The following is a 6,863-nucleotide window of genomic DNA, read 5'->3' as shown; positions in this document are numbered from 1 at the left end:
TAGGAAAAGCTAAGTTTCTTTGCTGAAACAGCACACAGTCAGCCGTGGCTAATGTCTGAGGAAGAGCCAGCTTGGAATAGAGGATTTTTGCTAACTTATATGCACCTTAGGCTTATACATTTTACACATGCTGTGATCCTTAAATCTTTTCAGGTTCTGGCCCCGGGTTGCAATTTGGACAACATGAACAGAGCAAAGATGGGAGACTGCAATTTTAATTTTTTCAAATCTCATTTCTTTTTACTCAAAGTGATTTCATTGGTTGTGTACACAACAGGATTTATGCCGCTAGAGCGGAGGCTGTGGACGACCTCGTATTTCCAGTTGGGTGGAGTCTTATAGCCAACCGATGAATTCTGCTCTCTATCAGAATCAGGCGGAATTTAGCATCCTTATCCTTTCTGTCCCTCTCGGGGTGCTTCCGTGCAGCAACTGCCTTCTTAATCAAATGGTAGAGATCCTCAGGGAGATCCGGGGCAAGACCTTTGGACATGAGGATGCTCAAGATGTTATTTCCAGTCATAAAACGGACCTGAGCCACACCATGAGTCCCTCAGGATTACACCTGTCTGGGAGGGAGTCAGGCCTTTCTTGGCCAACTTGTAAATTTGTTCCTTCACATCCACGTCAGATGTCAACTTCAGCCACGTGGGGAGGCCACGGCGGTAGGGCAGCGCTGACTGGGAGAGGCCCTTCCCGGGAGTGTGCATGCGATCCATGATGGCAGAGGTCTGGCAGCCCAAATCCTACTTTTAATGATGGTTCTTAAACACTTCAGCTTCCCTTGTAACCCACCACCCACCAGAAGTAGTGGGAAAGAAAGGATATGGGGGAAGTGGACTTATTTAGAAAGCTTCCCTGGGGCAACTCCCGACTGTGTTGTCTGGTAATCAGCAGTTCACAGGTTAACAGACAGCGGCAGCTTAATCCACTCGCAAACACTTCGCGGGTACACCGGCAGTCCAGTTCGGTAGAGTCAGGTTAGCGACAGCGGTGACATGACCAAGCAGAGACAGCCAGCCTCAACCTTGGGCTAGAGTAAGCAGGAGGGACCATCAGAGACACGAGGAGAAATTCTTGGCTGTGCTTTTCTCAGGGAAGACACAAGACCCACAAGAGTCGCACAGCGAGCTGTACCAGCGAGCCAAGCTCTGTCTCTGTCACTCTGTGGAGTCCTATTTATACCTGCAAACACCGTGCGTCCTCTAAACAGCCTGAGTTCTTAGAAGCTGCAACAAAATGCAACATACAGGAAGTTTTTTGGTACAGTTTTCTCTATGGAGTCCCAACAAATACAGCTCAACTATGCAGTGTAAGGCAGACCAATACATGTGTGTTATTAGCCAAATAAATAAACAAACAAACAAATAACTATCATCACGTGCTTGCTTTAGCAGAACATTCTCTCTCCTGTGTCTACTTCGCTGAAACATTTCTTCACAGTCTGCCTTAGCCTTTCACGCTTGTGTTCACTTTGAGGAAAAGTTCCTTCATGTGTTTGCCCCAGCAAAACACCATCTAACCGACTTTCCGAAGAGCCCTTAAGTTTCCGCTTTGGGCGACTGCATGCCTGGTCACTCGTGCAGATGATACACTGTCACAGACATAGCCAGCCTTCTTTCAAGTGTGACTGTGTTCTTCTTTAAATCTAGTTGCTCCCTGGGCAGAATTCTGTTTTTCTCAAGAACAGAGGACTTTATAATGAAGCAGCGCAGGACTTAAGATTAGTTGTGACCCTGTGTTGCTCCTTGAGTGGCAAGTTACAGGCTTGTTCTTTAGGGATGGCCTAAAGGCTGGTGAATCCTAGAGAGCAAACATTTACATGAGAACAAAGTAGTTTCCCTCATCACTCATGGATCTGGTTAACACTCTACTTAGCTTTAAGGTATTTTGGATTAATGTCTCCTGAGTAAATCTATTAGTAAACCCTTTATATGGTCAGTTTTGGGTTTTTTGATTGTTTCTGTTTTTTTTTTTTTTTTTTTTTTTTTGAGTTCTGCTACATCAAAGACACCTTTAAAACATAACAGTGGAAACTTCCGGCTAAAGCAAAACAGGGAGGTCTGTGCTGTGGACCACAGATGTTTGCTGAGGTCATTCATAGCCTTTGGAGTGGTGAGAGTCAGAGATCCATTTGCATATTCTAAAAAGAAACTGTAGTCACAAGTATGTTAGGTCAAACACTGAGGTAGGCAGTGACAACCCAAGATAATTGCCCTCTCAGCCTGGAACATTCCATCTCTCCAGCCACATTCTATCAGCCTGGTAGAATGCTCACTGCGCATTTTCTTTGTTAAATCTGGAGACTTCATGCACAGGATTGAGTGTGTCTGTGTGCACACGGCACTTCCAGAGCACACAATAGACACCAGTGCCATGGAAGCTGGTGCAGTGTGGCTAGGCACTGCTTTCTGAAGCTCCGGTTGTGGTTCCCTCAGGACGGAGTGTTCCCTAACTCCACAGCAGAAGTAGCCTGGACCAGAACATTCTGCTGAGGACCCAGACACTGGCACTTTGCCAGCAAAGCTGACACATTCACGCTTATTGCCTGAGAAGAATCATCAGGAAGACTGATTCTGACTTCATCTCCAGGGCAGGCTACAGAAAAATTTCTATGTTTCAGCATATGCTATTGTCTCATGTTGATAAAGCTGGAACATGAAAAATGGGGCAGCAGGTAGGGTTGACACAGGAAGAATAAAACACATGACTTTGAGGGGAAACCTCTTCAGGAGGTCAGTGGAACCAAATAATGAAAATCTTAATATAATTTCTAAGACTACAGACTTGAATATTCCAAAAATCCTCTCTCCATCCATGTAGTACCTACAAAGCTACAAAATAAAACTAACCACACTTTACAATATTTAGAATCTGTTGCAGTTTGGCTTTGTCTGCTAGCACAATGCTAGACCTTGGCATTTTCCATTGCTTGTAGTTTCTTTGTGGAAGGAATTAATCCCATTAGGTGACAGCTGTCCTTGGTCTAAAATAACACACTCTCTTCTTTGTTTCAGATGTAAACCAGAAACATTTGTGACTTGCTTTCATAGTATCCAAAACACTTGAGTTTTTAATTGATTATTTTTTTTAGAACAGCTAAGCTTGCCATTAGAGAATACTTTGCATTTTCAAACAAAGCCCAATGCCACAGAAATCCCACAGAGTCCCAGAATAAAGCAATATTATATCCCAAAGAAAGCATTGATTTCAGGAGCAGGCCTGCTAACATTCATCAACGATGTCCTTCACCACCCCCAATAGACACTTATAAATGACCTCCTGCTAGACAAGATTGTCATGGTCTGTAGCCTCCTTGCTCTCCCCCCACACATCTTGGACTCTCAGCCTATACTCACTTACTAGAGCTACAGAGTCCCCAAGGAAGCATCCAAATGACCAAAAAGCAACGGCTCTATAGAGGGAGGCCGAAGGAGAAGGAAAACAACCTTTATGTCCCAAGCTGGTTTTCATAACAGCATCTGTCTAAAAGATGTATGGAAGAACATAATCAGGGTGATGATACAGTATAGATACCCTCAGAGTCACCTCTGCTTCCTCAACAATTTGAATTGTCTACAACCAGATTATCTTTTGCTTAACTGACATTTCCCGAATGCTCTTCTTTGGGTGAAAAAACAAAAGTAGGTTAAAGGGAATAATTTCTAGTCCTCACATTTCCTAGGATCACAGCTACGTGAGTGACTGTCTTTTCAGCTTTTCTTAATGACAGCCTCGAAGGAGAAAGGGACAGCAGAAATATATTCTAATAGGAGGGTATGTTTAACTCAGCTTTAAATACATTGCAGATATTAGACAATACACACCAAGATTCCCTTGTTACTACAATCAAAAGTGACAAGTGTCATCTTAAGCCAGGAGATCTTTTTTATTTTTACAGTTTTAAAATTTTTATTAGATACTCCCTGTATTTACATTTCAAATGTTATCCCCTTCTCCCACCCTGTCCCATTCCCCCTCCCCCTCCTCTTGTCTTCATGAAGGTGCACTTGCTCCTAATCACCCTCTCCACCCCATTGCCTTGCCATTCCCTACATTGGGAAAACGTGCCCTCCCTGGGCCAAAAGCCTCTTCTCACACTGATGCCAGACACTGCTACCTTCAGCTATATATGCAACTGGAGCCATAGGTCTCTCAATGTGTGTTCAGTGGTTGGTGTTTTAGTCCATGGGAGTTGTGGAGGGTTTGGTTGGTTGATAATGTTGTTTTTCCCATAAGGTTTCAACCCCTTTCAGTCCTTACTTTAGCACCTTCATTGGAGTCCCCATGTTCAGTCCGATGGTAAGCTGCAAGTATGTGGATGACTCTGGCAGAGCCCCTGAGGAGGCATCCATATCTGGTTCCTACCATTAAGTCCTTCTTGGCATCAGCAATAGTGCTGGGGTTTGTGGCTGCATATGGGATGTATCACAGTGTGAGGCAGCCTCTGAATGATCTTCAATCCCTGTTCCTCTTTGACCTTGTATTTCCTCCCATGAACATTTTGTTCTTCCTTCTAAGAAGAAATGAGGCATCCCCATTTTGTCCTCCCTTCTTTTAGAGTTTTATAAGGTCCGTGAATTGATTCTTGGGTATTCAGAGCTTTCTGGGGCTAGTATTCACTTATCAGTGAGTGCATACCATGCGTGATTTGTGTGTGTGTGTGTGTGTGTGTGTGTGTGTGTGTGTGTGTGTGACTTGGTTACCAGTATTTCTCAGTTGAGAATTCTTTGTTTAGCTCTGTACCACAATTTTTAATAGGATTGTTTGATTCTCTGGAGTCTAATATCCAGAGTTTTTTAAAATATATATATTGGATATTAGCCTTCTATCAGATGTAGGATTGGTAAAGACCCTTTTCCAATCTGTTAGCTGCTGTTTTGTCTTCATAACAGTGTTCTTAGCCTTACAGAAACTTTGCAAGTTCATGAGGTCTGATTTGTCAATTCTTGATTTTAGAGCAAAAGCCATTGGTGTTCTGTTCAGGAAATTTTTCCATGTGCCTATGTGTTCTAAGCTCTTCCCCACTTTCTCTTCTTTTAGTTTCAGTGTACTTGGGTTTATGTGGAGGTCCTTAATCCACTTGCACTTGAGCTTTGTACAAGGAGATAAGAAAGAAATGATTTACATTCTTCTGTATGCTGACTGCCAGTTGAACCAACACCATTTGTTAAAGAGGCTGTCCATTTTTCATTGAATGTTTTTAGCTCCTTTGCCAAACATCAAGTGACTATAGCTGTATGGGTTTATTTCTAGGTCTTCAATTCTGTTCTGCTGATCTACCTGCCTATCTCTGTACCGATACCAATACCAATACCAATACCAATACCAATACCAATACCAATACCAATACCAATACCAATACCAATACCAATACCAGTACCAATACTGTGCTGTTTTTATCACAATTACTTTGTAATAAATAGTTTGAGGTGCTTTCCCTGAAAGTTCTTTTATTGTTGAGAATAGATTTTGCTATCTTAGGTTTTTTGTTATTCCAGATGAATTTGCAAATTTTTCTTTTCAGTTCTTTGAATAATTAAGTTGGAATTTTGATGAGGATTGCATTGAATCTGTAGATTGCTTTTAGAAAGATGGCCATTTCTTCAATGCGGATCCTTACAACCGATAAGCATGGGAGATCCTTTCATTTTATGAGATCTTCTTCGTTTTTCTTTCTTCAGAGATTTGAAGTTCTTGTCATACAGATCTTTCACTTGCTTAGTTAGGGTCACACCAAGGTATTTCATATTATTTGTGACTATTGTGAAGAGTGTCTTTTTTCTAATTTCTTTCTCAGCACATTTATCCTTTAAGGAGAGGAAGGATACTGATTTCTGTTCATTAATTTTATACCCAGCCAATTTACTGAAGTTGTTTATCAGTTGTATAAGTTCACTTGGAATTTTTGGGGTCGCTTAAGTATACTATCATATCATCTGCAAATAGTGATATTTTGACTTCTTCCTTTCCAATTTGTATTTCTTTGACTTCTATTTGTTGTCTAATTGACCTGGCCAGGACTTCCAGTACCACATTGAATATGTAGGAAAAGGGTGGGCAGCCTTGTCTAGTCCCTGGTTTTAGTGAGATTTCTTCAAGTTTCTCACCATTTAGTTTGATCTTGGCTACCAGTTTTCTATATTTTGCTTTTACTATGATTAAGTATGGGCTTTGGATACCTGATCTTTCCAATGCTTTTAACATGAAGGTGTGTTGAGTGTTGTCAAATGCTTTCTCAGATCTAGAGAGATAAGCATGCAATTATTTTCTTTGAGTTTATTTATATAGTGGATGATATTGATGGATTTCTGTATATTGAACCATCCTTGCATCCCTGGGATGAAGCCCACCTGATCAGGGTGAATGATCACATTGATGTGTTCTTGGATTCGTTTGCAAGAATTTTGAGTATTTTTGTATCAGTGTTCATGAGGGAAATTGGTCTGAAGTTCTTTTTTGTAGGGTCTTTTTGTGGTTTGGGTATGAGTTTAATTGTGGCTTTGATGAATGAGTTGGGTAGTATTCCTTCTGTATCTATTTTGTGTAAAAGTTTGGGAAGTATTGGTATTAGGTCTTCTATGAAAGTCTGATAGAATTCTTCACTGAACCCATCTGGTCCTGGGCTTTTTTTCCTTGGGAGGCTTTTGATGACTGCTTCTATTACTTTAGGTGTTATGGGACTGTTTAAATGGTTTATCTGATCTTCATCTAACTTTGGTGCCTGGTATCTGTCTAGAAATTTGTTTATTTTCTCTAGATTTTTAGTTTTGTTAAGTATAGGCTTTTGTAGTAAGATCTGATAATTTCTTGAATTTCCTCAGTTTCTGTTGTTTTATCTCCCCTTTCATTTCTGATTTTAT

The 6,863-nt window shown here is 41.1% G+C and overlaps 1 pseudogene across 1 annotated transcript; it reads right to left on the bottom strand.

The window, feature by feature from the left end:
• Positions 1-280: 280 nt before the first annotated feature.
• On the bottom strand, positions 281-719 carry LOC308437629 (small ribosomal subunit protein uS15-like; annotated as a pseudogene). Its single transcript has one exon. The product of its transcript is annotated as a small ribosomal subunit protein uS15-like (transcript).
• Positions 720-6,863: the final 6,144 nt, after the last annotated feature.

Source organism: Micromys minutus (genome assembly GCF_963924665.1).
Source record: "Micromys minutus genome assembly, chromosome: 26".
Lineage (NCBI taxonomy): Eukaryota > Metazoa > Chordata > Mammalia > Rodentia > Muridae > Micromys > Micromys minutus.
This window is presented reverse-complemented; position numbering and strand designations above follow the sequence as displayed.